At 44.3% G+C, this 18,718-nt stretch overlaps 1 protein-coding gene across 1 annotated transcript in view; it reads right to left on the bottom strand.

The window, feature by feature from the left end:
- FOXN3 (forkhead box N3) overlaps positions 1-7,076 on the bottom strand; it is a 279,851-nt gene extending 272,775 nt beyond the window's left edge. The window contains exon 1 of the mRNA XM_035727923.1: positions 6,961-7,076. The gene's annotated coding sequence lies outside the window, so the exon portion shown is untranslated. The remainder of the gene's footprint in view (positions 1-6,960) is intronic.
- Positions 7,077-18,718: the final 11,642 nt, after the last annotated feature.

The following is an 18,718-nucleotide window of genomic DNA, read 5'->3' as shown; positions in this document are numbered from 1 at the left end:
AGAGAGAAGCAAGAGAGCTCAAGCCAGGGAGGTTCCCAGATCGTGATTTTGCACCACAATAAGATTTCAAAAATAGTTTTGGGGACGAGCGTAGGTTGCCAACTTTTTATTTTGCTAAGTAAGGATACTGAACTCACTATGTTGAGCTTATTTTTCTCTTTGTCTTGGACCAGGGAGAAGTTCATCTTTGAATGCTTATTTATGCATATTCGTCTGCCCTCTACACCATCCCCACCGTTAGACTATACGCTCAGGCAGGGCACCTCAGCCTTCCCTCTGCTTTCCACACAGGAGGCCCCTCAGTGTCTAGGAACCCCTGAAATAGACCAGACCGGATCCAGAATCTGAGAATTATACTTCTTTTCTCATTTCGCCTGAGAATGTTTCACATTTCCTTATCTTCCTTCAGAGAATTTCTGTGAAACACCTTTTCTAAGGTGATATAACTACGTAGCCATCTCAAAAAAAAAGTCAACACATTTTACATTGGATTCATTTCAACCCTTGATAAGAAAGTAGTCTTATATGCTTCTAATCGAAATGAATTCTAACAAAAGGATGTATTCACACTTTCAGCCTAGGGGCCTGACCTACAATGGCCAAGAACACATGTGCAAAGAATGTGAATAGCTTCCTTTGCAGGCAGAAGCAGCTAGAGGAGAAGATGACCAAAGACTTCCCATCCATTTATCGTGACACAAATGTACTCTACAGCCAGCCAAGATGACTGCCTAAAGAGAACCAACTTGCAGAGTCTGGACCAGAACCAGGGCTCTGAGCAACAGCTAAGGATTTAGATCAGCTTAATTTCTGAATTCTTGGAAGACAAAGACCATCTATACTAACATGGCCTGCACAGTCTCTACATTAAAAAAAAAAAAATCTCCCTTATCCCTTGAGACCAGGACTCTGTCTCTGGCCTCTCCACCCCTCAAAAACAGTTTGCAAAGGGCCTTCGACATCAAGAGCTGTTTGTTGGATGCATAAATGAACGGACTCCCGTATTTATCTTGGTATCCTCCGATACATGGAAACAACTGACTTAGAACTCTTTTAGATTAATTCTCATTTAAATAAAAGATAGATTTCAATCTCACTTCCAATGATCAATCAGGAGCCTACATTCTCAAGCAATAACGATTATGATCATTTTAGGAGCTACTGTAAAAGGAGTGTGCTGCCAAGCACTGTGCCCAGGATTTTATAAGAATGATTTTATTTCATTCTCACGCCCTCTCTACCAGGTAGAGATCAGTATTCCCATTTTACAGATGGAGAAATGGAGACTCAGGTACCTTACATGATTTTCCGGGAACCCGCAGCTCCGAAATCACACTTAGAGTCATTCAGCTAGGAAGAGGAAAGACTGGAATCTGGAACCGTGGCCCTAACATCCACTACCTCGCCCTGGGATGCCTGGGCCACTAAACTAAAGCCAGTCCTGCCACGAGCCACGGCTGTTACAGTACATGCACTTGAACTGATGTTACTCTAACACCAAGGCCATCGCTCTTTCCTTGAAGCCAGGGGGATTTTCGCTGTTTGAAAGTCCTGTTCAGGCTTTATGCCCCCTCTCCCAGCAGCTCTAACATTGGCCCCCAGGCCTGGGCCACGCTACAGCTAGTGGCCTGATTGCAAAATCGGTTGTCCAATTAGACAAACCCATTTCTCCCAGGATAGTTGGTGCAAATTCAACAGTGGCTTAAGAGGGACCAAAACTCGGAACTCGTTTTGAATAAATCAAGCTCTCCAGAATCCACAAGTCTCTTTCATCTGCTTTGGTTTGGGATGACAATGGGACCAGTGTTAGGGAGGAAGCTGCCCCCTCCCCCCGCACCCTGTGATGTCTTGCTTTGTGACTTCTGTGGCTCTAAGTTTCCCTACGGAGAGAAAACAAACTGTAATTACCTATCTCACAGAAATGATTTCAATAGCCAAGGGAGACGGTAAAAACATTTTGAGGAAAAAGAAAATAAATGCCTTCTAAAACGAAGGTGCTAATATCATACCTTTTCCAAATCGTACAGGTTATGGCAAATTATACTGGGCACTTACAAGGCCAAAGCATAACTCCAGAAACTCTCACTCTGTTACATATATGGGGATTTCTATTTTTTTTTTTTAAAGATTTTATTTATTTATTTGACAGAGAGAGACAGCGAGAGCAGGAACACAAGCAGGGGGAGTGGGAGAGGGAGAAGCAGGCTTCCCGCTGAGCAGGGAGCCCGATGTGGGACTCGATCCCAGGACCCTGGGATCATGACCTGAGCCGAAGGCAGACGCTTAACGACTGAGCCACCCAGGTGCCCTATGGGGATTTCTAATTAATTAAAGTTTTCCGGGAAACACCTAGAGCCATTATCAAAGGTGCCAACTGGGCAACAGGAAAACTTCCTGTAGGTCCTGTGAATCAGTCCTTCGGAGGGTTTGTGTTTTGTTTATTAACATTTGGGTGTCAGTTATGACTCAAGCATAACTCTCCTTGGTATTAAAGTAACTGGGAGTGGAGATTAATTGCCCAATTTTTAATTACATTTGGCCTCTTTGTACCCCATATTGTAAGCGCCCTGCCTTATGAGGGCACCATGAGAACAAGTGATCTATCGTCGGCTATTCTGAAAGAGCTCTGGTATCTGCAGAGTTTACGATCACTAAAATAGAGGGTTCTAGCCTTCTAAGAATCTAACGCATGTGCACACTTTGTGTGACTTTAAAAACGGCTTAAATAATGGGAGGATCACAGGAAAACATGTTGAACTGTATTGGTTGGCTGTTTACACACCCTCCAACCTGTCCGGTGGTCTCTTGCCCGCCAAGGCATCAGACTCCATTTTGAACGCGAATTTCTTTTTCCCTTTCCGGAGTCTCTCATTTTCTCCATTGTATTCATTCAGAGGAAGAAAAAGACCTCATAAATGTCATTTCATATTCCAAGCAATTTGCTATAGGCAACTACACCATTACTTTGTACAAATAAATTTACATAAATCATTATTAGAATGTTTTATCTTAGCAACATTATTTGGTTCCCAGAGCACAAATTAAATGCATGCTTAAAGCAGAATATTTTAAAGTTATTTCTATATTGTTTATGAGACAGGATTAGAAATTTCCATCTAATTTTTCTTTCATAATGGAATTCCTTTAGTTTTCTTTGTACGTTTTGAAACCACATGTATCATTTTCGGGAGGGTTTCTTGAAGCAAGCAATGCAATAGACACTCTGGCACATTCGGCTCATTTTTCAGAAACTCTTCCCTTTGATTCCATGGGTTCAGTTCTGAACACTGATTAGGAAGGCCAGAAACCAGGGAAATTAATACCATCTTGTGAATAAATGGGTTTTTGTTTGATATTATTCTGTAAGCAAACTGGTCTTTGGTTGTAGTTCAGCTTTTTTTTTTTTAAATAAACAAATTTGTAAATAAACTCCCTGAAAACAGAGCTCAGTTCCTCCTAGCTATTTGTGTTGGGAAGGAGCCTGTTTAAATCAACTGCATTGCACATGGCAAGTCTTCACTGGCTAGAGCCCTCCTCCACCCTAGATTTCAAAATAAAATCTTTCTCCCTGTGTCAAATGTAGCGCCCAGCGTTAACAAAAGCTGTGTCTGTCGATGCCAGGGTAGCCGGGGGAAGGGACTCACGGGTTCTGCTACTTCCTGGCTCTGGAGAATCACATAGTGAGTCCATGTCTCATCTTCTCATCGAGGTCCTGAAGTGCTAGACTCACCACTGGGGGCTTTAGCCCTCTACCAGCGTGTGGTCTGGGCATGGTTCCCAAGCCAGTGTTAGGGATGTGGGACCCCACGCAGTCAAGGGGGCAATCCTCGAGAAGGGCTAATGAGGCAGTCCCATGGAGTGCTTAAGGGCAGGATGGACCTGGATTCAAGGCAAGCCTTTCTGCTTCTGCTACCTTAGCTTAAATGAGATTACGTGTACCTACTTCACAAGTTGGCTTTGAAGATTAAATGAAACAATGCAGGCAAAAGCTTAGAACAGTGTGACTCAGAAAAGGCTCCTAAGCAGTAGCTAACATTAATCTTGAAGGATGACCAGTGGGGTCAAGCTGGGGTGATCATATAATTTGTTGTCTCTACTAGGATATTTCTGGGTGTGAAAGGGAGGACTGTCTGATAATTATGTTAGGTCAACTGGCAAATGCTAGGATGGTCCCAGGAATACTGGGGCATATGCAACTACCCTGACCCCAGTCCATCACCATTCAACACCTTATAAAGAAATCAGATTAAAAAAAAAAAATCAGGTAATGATTATATCTTACATATTTTACAACTCATTCTACCACTTAAGGCTCTTTCCTACATTGTATCTGACCTTTCATGAACTATGCAGAAAAACGTAGAGCTGGGTTAATTACCTTTTAATGATGAGCGAAGAAAAGCACAGAAAAAGTATGGGTTTTCCCACAATGACCCAGTGTTGCCAGGGCTGGGGCTACCCCAAGCATCCCTCATGCTCCTCCCTACTTCCCAGGCTCCTGGCAAAGAGAGGGTCATGTGACTAATTCTGGCCAATGGATTGTGGATGTGAAATTGGTCTGAGTCACTTCTACTCTAAGGCACTTAAGAAAGGGTGGGTGTTTTCAATTCTTCTTTTCACATGCTAGAGTTACCAGGAAGTCCCATGGTGAGATGTAGGTGTCACGAGAGGGAGAAGGCTTGGAACCTGGAAACCAGATGCAGGACAGAGCCACACTGGCACAATCCAACTCTGGGTGAGTGAGAAATAAACTTCTGTTGTATTAACCCTGAGATTTGGGGAGTCCTCTTTATGCTGGTATATACCACAGCCTGCCCCGGCTCAGTTGGTTGGTAGGAGTAAGAACCCACATCTTCAACTGTGACCACAGTTTCCACTCAACAATATCACAAAATCCCACCAGACTGGGAAAATATTGCCACGGTTAAGTGGCATGACTTACTCATGCTAAGTCTTCAATGCTTACTTGATTTAAAACAAAATATTTATTTGGCTAAAATAGAGCGCCTGGGTGGCTCAGTCAGTTAAAAGCATCCAACTCTCGGTTTCGGCCCAAGTCACGATCTCATGCGTCGTGAGATCGAGCCCTGTCATTCCGCACCTCAAATTTTGCAAACACTCGTGTCACACAATTGCCCAGGCAATGTGCTACGATGACAATTTTTTTTTCCGCAAAGCGTCAGAAAGTAAATATTTTTTGATTTCTGCTGCACCTATTCCACTCTGCCGTGGTGCCAAAACTGCCCTAGATAATCCGCAGATGAACGGGACTACGCTCCAGTAAAACTTTATTTAGGGACACTGAAATCTGAATTCCACTTCATTTTCATGCAACATAAAATATTATCCTTCTTTGAATTTTGCCCAGCCATGTGACCATGTAGAAACCCCTTGCAGCCTGTCTGCTGCCCACAAACATGCCACAGGCCACACCTGGCCAATGGGCAGTGATTGATCCCTGCACTAGGCTCCGAAGACAAAGGCCCACCATCAATTAGGCAATCAAGTCAGTGGGAGGAGAACACAAAGACTTCTAGTTCTTCTGCTTCCTGGTGGCTGGCCATCCAGGGGCTCCGATTCCGGGAAGGCCTTAGCTCCTGGGTCAGCAAGGCCCTCAGCTCTAGGAGCACTGGAGCATGCTGAGGCGGGGGACCTTAGCCCAGACAGACCTGACAGGATGGGCAGGACTCTTGGGCAGGCAACTCTCAGTAGCACCTTTAAGACCCAGGGCAGCAAAAGCCACCACTGCTTTATCCAAAAACAACACTGGAAGAGAGCTAGGTGTGGGCAGGATTTGCTGGGCTATCCCAGAATGAAGCAGGGCACTTGGGTCCCCATCCCTGACCATGGCCCCAGTTTCAGCCTTGGGACCCTTACTGAATTCTGGCTTTCAGAGCTCTCAGCATCGACTTACAACTCACGTTCTTGGCTTATGCTCCCTTCCCTTCAACTTCCCAACTCTGAATCCGGCCTTGTGAATCACCAAGGTCCTGACCTCACACAGCCTCTGGTTTATCCCTGAGGCCTTGTCAAGCCACACCTGCCAGGCAGAGCTTGGCAGGGAGAGGGGCAGGTGTGTAAGGGAAGAGTAAATAATCAGGTAGACAGGTGGAGGCCAGATGTGGACAGGCCTGAAGAAGCAGACAAGGCCAGCCCGGAAACAGCCAAGCCAGGGGTGGGCCAACAGTGACCAGTGTCCCTGAAGGAAGCTTCCAGCCAAGGCTCCTCTGTAACAGGGCAGGTGGGATCTCCCCAAGGAAACCTTCAGGGACCCAGGCTCTGAGGGTAAGCTGACTCTGGCCGGGACAGAGGATCAGGGTCCTCTGACCCCTGTCTGCCCCACACAGCCAGAGACCTCACTGCCCAGGCTCACGCTGGGCTCGTTCCCACCTTCCTATCCAGGCACCATGTTGCTCCTCGCCCCTCAGCCTGGCCAAAAGATCCACAGCAAAAAAAAAAAAAAAAGCCCCCCAGAGGCCCTCCCTCTTCCATGAGTTATTTCAATTATTTCAATCCTAATCCTCAAAGTCTCCCAATTCCCTGAACCAGAGAGCTACCATTAATTAGTACGCAGCCCTGGCCCTAAGCTGAACACCACCATCTGCCATTTCCTTGAGTCATGGATCTTTGGCTAAGCCGTAACTCTATAAGGACAGATCCATGTCTTACATATTTTTTTTAATTCCCATCTGCCCCAAGAACACATAACAGATACTCAGTAATACTTACTGAATTCAATTAAAAGGTACAAGATTAGAAAGATTAATATAATTCAAGTAAAACATGGTATTATGGGAAAGAAACTGATCTAGAGGAACCACGGGTAGAAGGTAGTTTCTAGATGAAAATTCCCAGCAGAATTCCTGTTGTTTTGTGTGCCTAGGACACACACCAAAATTTTAAATAACAGTGCAATCTCCCTGAGGTGTAGGGGAGCAGGGGAAGGCAGAGCCTGATTACCTGAGTCAGAATGGGTCCAGGAAACCAAGGTCAACATTGCTCCGGTCACAGAAAGGACAGACAGGCCTCTATCATCACAAGAACGCTGGTCTTCTAGGAGATGATGCTTCTAGTGACTAGTGGAGAGGAGCAGAAGGAAGTCAGGATTAGAGTGGGGGAGGAGAGAGGACCCTCTCAAACACAATGGATGTCATCTCTGGCCTGACTCTAAAAGATGCAACACTTCAGGGGGAAAAAGAATCAATTGCAACAGTTACCTCTTATTTCTTGGAAAGTTATGGAAGCACTGGGTCTTTCCGGATGGCGTGTTCTTGAAACTGCCTCACGGGACATAAAAGGACCCAGAAATTTGAAAATACACACCACAGATATCATGAGATTATCTTACTTTACTACAGTGGTCATTGTGACATTGGTGAGACCTTTTTACTTCTCTCCGGCTGCCACTGAAACACTTGTCTACACAAAGGAAAACCATCAGAGCACCAGCGAGCATTCAAGGCCAGCATTCCAGCCCGTGGACCAGGCTGGATCCGCTGGGTTGACCAGGTTCACAGGCTGCAAAGTCAATGAGGCTCTCTTCTGTTGCTACCAAATAAAATTACTCTGGCTTTACTCCTGACGGGAAAGATCCCATCAGGCTCAAGCTCGCTAAATATTTGGCTACAAATTACTGGGCCACAGTTAACCAATAACCTTGCAAAATAGAAAAGTTGGTACAGGAGATTGATTGTATAATAATTTCTGATGGAAGATTATTTTTTTAGCCTACGCCTCAAAGAAGGCAAATTAATAGACTCTCTCATGAAAAGAACGATGTTATCTTATGAACTTCAGTGTAGAGAACATCAGGAAATAAATTCATTAGCTTGGTGATCCTCAAACTCTGGTCCCTGGAACAGCATCAGAACATGGACCTGAGAGTTTGCTCGAAATACGAATTCTTGGCCCCCACCCAAGATCTACTGAATCTGAATATTTGGAGGTGGGGCCCAGCGACTTGTTTTAACAAGCCCTCCAAGTAATTCTGATATGCCTTTGATTATTAATTTATCCACCCATTCAAAGACATTCTGTCCTTGTCAAATAAAATGACGCCACTCTACTAGGCGTTAAGCTTTAACTACAGGCAAAGCAACGAACTGAGGATTGGGGAGGGAACTGGAGTGAGAGATAGAGGATGACAAAATCCCTGCCTTTAAGAGATAGATTGTCCCTGGGACACCTGGGTGCCTTGGGAGGTTAAGACTCTTGATTTTGGCTCCGGTCATGATCTCAGAGTCATGCAATGGTGCCCTGCGCTCAGCAGGGAGTCTGCTTCTCCCTCTCCCTCTGCCCCTCCCCCGTCTGTGCCTGCGTGCGCGCGCTCTCTTCTCTCAAATAAATAAATACATCTTAAAAAAAGAAAAAGAAAAGTATCATCCACTATGGGAGACAAGACACATATGCAGGCAACTCAAATACAGACAGTGTGATTTCCTTTAATAAACTGCTAGCGGGTTTCTGAGGAGACATTTGTTTCTGGCTGGGGTGGCAAGAGCAGGGAAGGGAAAGCATCAAGACCACCACAGTAATAATGGGCCTTGAGATCCGGACAGGATTTTGACAGGTGAGAACAGGCCAAAACCGAAGCAAAGGCCCTGAGGCGAGGAAGCGTGAGGGCCCATTCGGTTGCGTGGAGCAACCAGGTCTGGCTGAGACGTGAGACATGTGAAGTCAGTCTGGGTGAGACAAGGTGACTGCCAAGTTCAGACAGGTAAATGCTAGGGGCCTGTGGCTTCTCTTTCTTGTGTGAGGACCACCCCGCGGCACCCGCTGCTTATGTTTAGAAATTGATGTCTGATAAACTAAGTGACTCAAAGATTTCTAAAGCCGGTTTGCTTTTCTGTACTTTTTTTTTTATTATTATTACTACACTTTCTAGAGGGGTGCACCTCAGCTGCTTCAAGAATTAACCACTGGGCGCCTGGGTGGCTCAGTCGTCAGGCGTCTGCCTTCGGCTCAAGTCATGATCCCAGGGTCCTGGGATCGAGCCCCGCATCGGGCTCCCTGCTCCGCGGGAAGCCTGCTTCTCCCTCCCCCACTCCCCCTGCTTGTGTTCCCTCTCTCTGTCAAATACATAAATAAAATCTTTAAAAAAAAAAAAAAAAGAATTAACCACTGAAGTTCTGCCCAGGAGGAAGACACAAAAGAAAATTTTAAAGTAGGCACAAGAATCTAGATGTCACAGTAGCCTCAGGCCATTCTGCAAAGGGGCAAAATGTTACCATACTTAAGAAGCCCCTGAAGACATCTGTGGTTTTAGTTTTATAAAATAATTCATGTGGATAGTGGTGTGTGCCCTAATCACAGGGAAAAAGTTAAGCCAGGGGTGGGGAGAGGAAAGAAAGGGGTGAAAGGGTCAAAAGGTACAGACTTCCAGTATGAAATAAACAAGTCATGGGAAGGTGATGCACAGCATGGGGCCTATAGTTCATAATACTATATTGCATATTTGAAAGTTGCTAAGAGAACAGATACGAAAAGTTCTCATCAGAAGAAAAAAAAATTTTTGTAACTATGGAAGGTGATGGATACTAACTAGACTTATACTGTGATGATCATTTTACAATGTACACAAATATTGAAACACTATGTTGTACATCGGACACTAATATAATGCTTTATGTCAATTATACCTCAATTTAAACAAAACATATATTAAAAAAAAGTTAAACCACCACTCAACATCTCCAATTAGAGGAAAAGAAAAACTTTTCACGATCAAGAAGGTATGGCTTTTGCCTCTAGAAAGCTGGTATAAATAGAATGCTTTAGTTCCTGATGCCGCTGGGTGAGTGACGGGATACTAAAACGTTCGGACGTCATACGAGACTCTGGCAGAAATGAAGCGGGGTTCAGAATCAGCGATACCTGGTTGCTCATCCCACTTCTGCCATTTAGCCCTCTGAGTCATTGTGAGTAAGGGACTCAACCCTCGAAACCTCAGTGCTTCAGTGATCGAGAATTAGAGGCACTGACTAGCCCCACCTTCACCCAAATTTAAAGAAGAGACAAGAAGTGGCTATGACAATTACAAAGTGCAATGCTACCGTAAGGTACAGAATTATCCTGCTCATCGAGACATGTGGGTACGAATTAATACTTATTGTATTGGCCTTTGAAAGTATAAAAGCAAAGTGTTTTCTATGCCTTTGAGGCTCACCTTTTAAATATCTGCAGATACAGCAGTCCTGAGCAGTAAACTTGGCATCAACCAAACCATTCTCCCAAGAAACATTTCAAGGTAAATTTTTCACTCGTGATTTTTTTTTAAATTTTATTCCTCTGACCACGATAGAGCGTCCAGTTATCTTTCAGCAGCTCCTGGTGAGCACAACTCAGTCTTCAGCAACACTGACATATACGATGGCGGTAATTTATCATCTCTGCAGGAGTTTAGTCCCAGATGGACCATTTACTAATTTATTTCCATATGTAACTGGCAGAGAGATTAATCAGGCTTCCAACTTGGAAATCTGAATTGTGCTTTATTCCTTTAACAGGCTAACTCTGGACAAGAGGAAGTACACGTTTACACCGAAAGCCAAGAGTTTCTCTGAAAAAGCCTGTCAACCTCAGACACAGGCCTTTAAACACACACACACACACACACACACACACACACACACACACACACACACACGCACACAGCTTGCTCCTTATGTCAACTTGGAGGGCGGGCTCTTTCTTTAGCTACCCTCTTCCCAGAGGGGCGGGTCTGACAGGACTGCAGGCAGGAGCGAGCCCAGAGACGGAATGCCAAATCAGCTCCAGTAGCAGCCACGTTCCCTGCCCCTCCCTGTGTGCAAGCTCGGGGGCTCGTATTTCTGAAACTGAGGAGATCTTTTTGCCACGGTACTGCACCCAGCTGGCCCGGCTCTGTGGTGCCCAAGCACTGGAAAGTATGTGCTTTCTTTTTTCCACTCTTTGTAAGGGTCTGAACTTGACCGAGTTCAGCAGCTGCTGTGTCCTCAGCAAGGCAATAGCTAATGAATTGTTAGCACGGCTCCCAGGGCCCCTGAGTTAGACAGGAGTCCACTTTTGTTTTTAATTCTATCCCAATGATATCAGCCTTTAGCAAAGACTGGGTAACAGGATTGTTGTCCGATGATGGCGTTTAAATAGAGAAAGCCGGCCAATCCCAAAACAGGGCAGAAAGCATGAGCTGACGGGCGATGTCTTAAGTGAAACTCAAGGCCACGGCCAGGAAGGTTCAGTACACAGGACCATGTAGAGAGATTATTGGCTGGATCCACACGCCTGGGTCACTAACCAACCATGTGGCTTTGGAAAAGTCCGTTACAGTTCAGACTTACAGTTCTCTCCTCTGTAATAGGAGTTCAGCTCCCCAAGGTTCTTTCTGGCTGTAAAATCTTGTGATTCCCTAAATATGAAAAAAAGAAATCAGCCATTCGCTTGGTTTCTGTGTTTAGATGATGCCAAACAGCCAGAAGTTTGGAAGCATCTGAAAGAGGCTGAACTGGTCCAGATGCTGGATGCTGTGACAGACACAGCCTTAGGAGCCTCAGTAACCCACAGACTGTCTTTGAGCAGAGAACATGATCACTGGAGATGATTCAACAACGTATAGCTTTATGAGGTTTTTAGGATTCAATGAAATATGACAGCTTGACATACTGTTCTAGGTATGGCAAAAGCTACAAAAGCCTACGAGTCATGATGCTGTCATTAACACACTTACATCTCAGTTACGGACAGACACGACTCATCTTAATATTGTGGAATAAGTGCTATAATTGCAGATGAAGAAACTGTTATGGGAACATGAAGGAGGGAGAAATCATCCCACTGAGGGCGAGAGGGAGAATTCTTTAAGGTTTTATGGAAGAACTGGCATCAAAGCTGGAAAGACGGGAGTAAAGGCATCCGGGCAGAGGCAGTGGCCAGAGCAAAAGCCCAGAAGCTTCCTGACATGGCCAAGACATGGATTTAGTACCCTAGGGCAGCACCATGAGATGCTCAAGGAAGAGGAGATCTAGACAGTGACGGGGCTGAAGAGAGACGGTTGGGGAAAGCCCTAGATGCCAGCCCACAGCATGGCTTCTACCTCGTGATCGCCAAGAACCTTCAGAAGTTTCTGGGCCATGGACACTCCAAATGAGCTATGCTGCAGGAAGTGTATCCTGGCAAATTCCTGACCATTTAAGACTGGTAATAAGATCAGTCTGTACCTTCATTTTTCTCTTATTCATTCCGTGCTGCCACTATTTGGGAATCCCTCACATTTATTTTTTTCCAAATCAATTTCCTGGCCCTTCAAATGGAAGGAATTGAGTTTCCTACCAGCCCTGCCAGGATTCTACATTCAAATGACTGGTTTGGCCCAGGGCTCTACATCTAGGTTCATGTGTTTTTCTAGTCTTAAAAAAGGAGCTAAAATGACACGGTATAGACCGGTGGGCTTGTTGTTGTTGTTTTCTGTTTGTTTGTTTGTTTTTGCTTTACACTGGACAGTATTTCTGGATGATAAAAAAGAAGAAAAAAACCCCAAACATCTCGAGTGATGGAAGGGCTTGCTCTAGTGCTCCCGAACAGACAAAAGTGGAGTTAGTCACCCCAAGGAGTGCATTGACAATTTTTTGATTTCTGGTTTCAGAGCCCAAGGGTAATAAACCCAAAGTTACCAGGGCCCCTCAGGTGTAAGAGCAGAAAATCATGTAAACACTCATACCAACGGTGTCTGGTTCCTCTGCCTGGGGGCGGGGAGGAGGGGTGCAGGTATAGGTGGCTTTCTGCGACTGTCACCGAGAGAAGCTGCCCGTCACCATACACAGGGCACGGGGAGGGGCTCTGCAAACCTGCCCTCCCGTCAGCCCCGAAAATGGGCCAGTGTCTCACGACGAAAACAGAAATGAGTGTGGCATCAGGAGGAGGGGCTCGTCCTCTGAGAAAGGAGCTGCCTTGGGCATGAGTCACCAAAACGCTAATTCCCCATAGAAAACACAAACTGTCCCTACCCATCCCTGGGTGGCTCAGACTACAGACAGGCAATAAATGGGAGGCTTCAACATTAGTTTCATTTTGGATCACCTTATTTAGAAAGGCAAGTCGTATCTATTCACTGGGGTGTTGAATATTCCAGGGTTCGAGTCCCTGATTTATAATTCAAAATCTGTCGCAGCCCTCTGCATACCCAGGTGTTCTGGAAGCTCCAGAGTGCACAACCCCCTCCCCGCTCCAATAGGTGTTCTCTTAACATCTAATCAAATAATTACTGCAAAGAGCAACATGCGGTAGGTGCCTAAGATAGTTTCCTGTGCACATAAAACACAGTCTCATACATACTGAAAGAGTTGCATATCTCATGCCACTTTTTGTAAAAGTCCACCTATGGTCAGAAAATGAATCCTCCTCAAATGAATAGATTAGCTTAAATTACCATGCCATTTTACATTCTCTTCACTGATACATGAATAATAAAACTATAAGGTAAATGTAGCTTAAACTGAATAATGGGCAGAAATAAAAATATTTTGACATTAAAAACTCAGTATAAATTGAACTACAACATACTTGAAAGCTCCCACAATCATAACGTGCACATTGAAATCCATTAACCCAATGCCTAGGCTGCTATTCAAAAGCCGGGGTCTAACACGTAAATAAATACATATTTGAACACTTCTCCTAAATTACCATATGATCTGATTGCAAAGTCACACACTTACAAAGTCTATCATCTTTACTGGGTTGCTCTCTAACCAACACTCAAGTCTTATCAGGCTACAATGTGGCAGCAGGATATAAACACAGAGACCAGCAAATGGTACCAAAAAGTAGCAGCAAATGTCAAAGACAAACCAGGGTCATCCCCGGGAGAAGAGAGATATTTACATAAGCATTCAGCAAAGACAATGGAGCCCCAAATTCCCTTTAACTGCACACCTAATCAATCTCTCTGCTCCACACCTGATCATTTCTATGTAAAAGCAATTTCTACAACGATACATTCAAAGACCTTAGTTGCCATAAACTCAGCAGCAGTTAAAAGATTCTGTTGCACATTAGATTTGCTTTAAGACTCAGCTATTTTCAACCAAAGCTTTCATTCCTTACCCATCACTACCCCCTCCAAAAAATTAGCTTCACTGACAATATCCTTCTTAAATATGTCATCTGCCAAGGCCATTTTCTTACCTTTGTAACTCACTCACATTTGTTTCATTTGATATTTACCCAAGCAAGGACAATTGTTTAACTGGAATCTTGCAACTTTCAACTTTGCCCAGATTCTGCTGTCGTGAGGCAGGGGAATGTCGAAACCCCCGACACATGGTTCAGAGGAGCTAATATGCATCTGAATCAGAGCTATATTTTAAATTCTTTTACACTTACTTAATATAGTGCGAGCTGCCTGTCCACTGATGCGATATCAGAAACCTGCAAGCTACTATTTCTGCAACTGTGTCACTGTAGATAGTCTGAAACATGTACGTAGCTGTTGCCATGGAAACAAACACAGCTAGGGTAGAGTGCCACGCTGTGTTAATTCCTTCACCCATGAACCCCAGGGGAATGCTAACATTCATCTTCTTTCTCCTTTCGTCTCACACTGCTTTAATATTTTTTAGCATTATCAAATGATGTACTAAATACATACGGTACACCTGAAAATACGGATGGCTGAAATGAGCTGTGTGCCAACCTAGCCTGCTGGGTAGCTGCTTAAGGTAGTACGGCGATGCAATGGATCCTCTAACTTCTCCTGGGAGAAATAGACAACTTTGTTTCTTTCTTTCAAAACGGTGTGGGTAGGACAAAAAAAGGTGAACAGCTTGTCTCACCCAAGCAGAAGTTATCATGGAATGGCACCAGAATAAAGATGCTACCAGAAATGTGCCTTAGCAGTCCCGTGAAAGGCAGAGGGAGGTCTTGCAAAGTTTCTGAAGTGGATCCAAGCTAAGAGTTGTTCTTCCTTCTAACTAGAGCTGCATTAGCAGGCTGTAAATCCAATAGCTTTAATTAGGCAAAAGCATAAACCCTCAACAAGGGCTTCATCTGTCCCTGCTTGGTCTTTGTTCCTAAGCCCATGGAAGAAGGTATTAGAATGAGTGAATGAATGACTAACAAGATGGAAATCTGCCATCATTCAGAAAGAAATGCGATTTTCCTGGAACCTGAACATTCTCTTATTTGCTGCAAGTTCAAATCGCTGCCCTCATCAAATGTTTGGACCAGTGGCGAGAAGTCAAATATTCTATTATACCTAAGAGGCAAAATGTATAGATACTGGCACATCAGGCCACCTTCCCATTATTCAAACCAGGATGCCACTTTAAACGTTGAGGTTACTCATGGCAGCAGACAAAAGTAAGCTGTTCAAAATCTTAATTACATCCTATCCCTTGGGCTAGTTAATAATATTCAATCTAGATGAAAATGGCCACACTTTAGATTTGCATGCTGATGTGCTTCACTTGAATACAATTTTCGCACTAAACAATCAACTGTAGGCTTTAAAAGTGCAGATCCGTGACTCTGAACTGGCATGTTTTAAAGAAACCACTAATTTATTTGTGGGGATTATGGCAAAATCACCCTACAAAAGATAAGCAAAATTTTCCTATCATTTTCCCAAATTGAATCATTCTTGGCTACAGACTATGATAATAATAATCAACTCATCCCTAAGATAAAGCAAAACCGAAAACAGATATATACACCTTAGTAGGGAAAGGGAAGTCACTCTTTAAAAGCATCTCAAGATGATGTGAGGGTCAGTATAAAGCCTAGCCTTTGAGTATTAGCCGGGCAGCTAGAGATTACCTTGTAACTTATCATGAGCAGTACTTACAAACTTAAGGAGCAGGGCCACAGCAAGAAAACAGGTGTTGCTTACATTTACTTTGCACTTCCAAATCGACATTTGTTGGGAACTGACAAGCATTTTCACATAGCTCATCCCATTTGACTATGACGAGATTATACTATGAATTAGTTGGGCGTCACCAACCTCATCTCTCATTAGAGAGCACAGAGGTTCCCAAAGTCAGTGACTGGCCCAAGGTCACACATCAAAGTGGCAGAATCCCACCTTCTATTACCCGATCTAATGGTTTCTCCACGTGTCACACTGCGCCTGGGTGCGCTCGCAAATGTAGTTGGTTGTAAAGGGCTTAAAGTAACTGGAGTAACAACACTTACAAATAGAAAGATAGACAGAAAGACAGAAACAAACAATTGGTTCTCCTTCTCTGGACTAATACACCACCCTACGGAAGTAAGCTGTTCCAGACTTAGAGCCACCAGATAACTGAAGGTGGATTTCATCCTGATTTGGGCTAATCACAAATTCCTACCCTCGTTACCTGGATATCAAGAATTAACATGCTACATATTATGGGGAAAGAGGACTTCCTAGAAGTGAAATTTTTCCAGACCACCGAATTGTTCTAGTTTGACCAGGGGGATGTCCATGAAGCAGAAGGCATCCTATGGGCAGTGTTCTGGGGAGTTCTCTTACGGAGGGCAGGGGGAAACTAGGTACCTTCCAGGGGATGCTCCAATTCAAGGATACGATTCGGTTCCTTTTGATGAAAACATTTCTAAATTGGATTGTATAACAAAACAATGAATTGGGCAAAGTACATAGCATGTGACTTAGCCTGTTATAAATATTTGTCGTGACGTGACTGGCATCACACACGTGATAATACACAGGTGCTCTCAGAAGCCATAGATTCCCCAGGCAGGCGGGGGAGGGGGAGGTCACCCGCACAGGAAAAGGCCCCACACTCCTGTGATTTGCTAATCCCTATATTTACATTTTAATTCTCTTTGGCCTCTGCTCCCTGCTCCTGGCTGTCAGGGTATCAGCTGGCCTTCTCACCACGCAGAGTGGCCTGGCTCTCGCTGTTCTCTCCCTGTTTGATTCACATCTAATATGCCAGGGGCTGGGAAACCAAATAAGGGAGCTGATTAGAATTTTGTCTGAAATAAAATGAATACAGGCCTGAGAGACTGTCCCTGAGCACAAAAGTGTCAACTTTTGGATGCCATTGACTCCAGGTCAATTAGCCTAAAGCCAGTCACCTAATGAACAATTTGCCTATAATTTGAAAACTTTTTGAGTGCTTTGACATGGGAATGTCCTTTCCTTTGGCCATCTCTTTGGCATGATGAGGTTTATAAATCGAGCCTTCTTGGGGGCACACCCAGCTTGTTTTTAAATTTCAGTTTACACTTAATTTTTTCATTTTCAAATTAAATAATTTTTTGAGATACTAGCGATGAATGCAAAACACTCAAAATGGAATTGAATTTCTGGTGAACTGATTATTAGGCAAATCAATATGAGTACTTGTTTTAGGGGAATTTTCACTTCCAAATTTTATTTTATTTTTTAGAATGCAAAATCCATCCAAGGAAATGTGCGGTTCAATCAGGCAGGATGCACAAACGGACTTTCGCACGCTACCTTGGCCTTTTTCCTTATTGGCTTTGCTTTTTCCACCGTGAATTTAACTTATGGCCCGAATCTCACTCAGAGCAGGGCTCACCTTCCCGCTCACTCCGGGCAACTCCGACGTGTGTTTGTAAGCAGTCGGCACAAGAGCGTAAGAGACACCTGTGATCTTTTGCACCAGATCCACACATGGACTGCAGAAGTCTGAGAATCACTCACCTGACAACCCAGTTCTTAATGCAAGGGGTCAAAAGGCCCAAGGTCAAGGTATATCCAGTATGACTGGCAATGATAGGACCACCACCATTCAAAAGGAGAGGCCAGCTGCCTTGCAGCACTCTGTTGCAAGGGCTCTTTGAGAGGGAAACCAAAGACCAGACTTGCCTCAAAGGCCAGCGTTGACACTTACCTGAGAGATCAGGGACGAGCTAGCGGGTGTGCTCCCATCAGGCATAATCAGGGCTGCAAAGTGGCACAGGAAGGAATTGGTCCCTGTGCCCCCCTAATATCTACCTGTGGCTCTGAAACAAACATCGGTCCTCTGGGTGGATCCCCTAAGCCACTTAACCATTCTGCAGAAAGCAAGCATTCCAATCAGCAAGGTACCCTGGCACTGATTTGCAAGAACACCAGCCAGACTGTTCTATTTGTCATGCGGGTGGTGGGGAGTGATGGGGGCCAGCTCCTGGAGAAATTGACCAGGAAAGCTTCCATTTTATGACACTCACGTGGATGCTCAGTCAAGTTTTGGGAAGTAAATCCTCCCAGGAATGGAAATTTTTCCCTTTCACTCTGAAGTTATCATTGTGACGTTTGCTTTAAATGTCTCCAGTGGGGGACAGAACAGCTAGCCGTCCTCAGTGTGTATGAACTTGCTCTATCTCTATATGTAAGATAATCACTGAACTGAACTCATGTGCCCTCAACAGGGTTATGTCCACGACAGGACTGGACACTAATACATAGGTAGCCACTGGGGAAGCTATAAAATATATTGTTTTCCTTTTTTAATCTAAGAATGCAATGAATTACATCAATGTGCTTTACCCTAATCCTCCTTACTGAAGAAAAATGAAGTTTTTAAACTTTTTAAAAAAAGATTTAGTTATTTATTTGAGAGAGAGAGAGCACAAGCAGGGGGAGGAGCAGAGCGAGAGGGAGAAGCAGACTCCCCGCTGAGCAGGGAGCCCAATGCGGGGCTCGATCCCAGGACTCTGGGATCATGACCTGAGCCAAAGGCAGACAGACACTTAACTGACTGAGCTACCCAGGTGCCCAAAATGAAGTTTT

The sequence above is a fragment of the Zalophus californianus genome, chromosome 6 (genome assembly GCF_009762305.2).
Source record: "Zalophus californianus isolate mZalCal1 chromosome 6, mZalCal1.pri.v2, whole genome shotgun sequence".
In the NCBI taxonomy this organism is placed as follows: Eukaryota; Metazoa; Chordata; class Mammalia; order Carnivora; family Otariidae; genus Zalophus; species Zalophus californianus.
The sequence above is the reverse complement of the archived record's forward strand: the minus strand, read 5'-3'. Positions and strand labels throughout refer to the sequence as shown.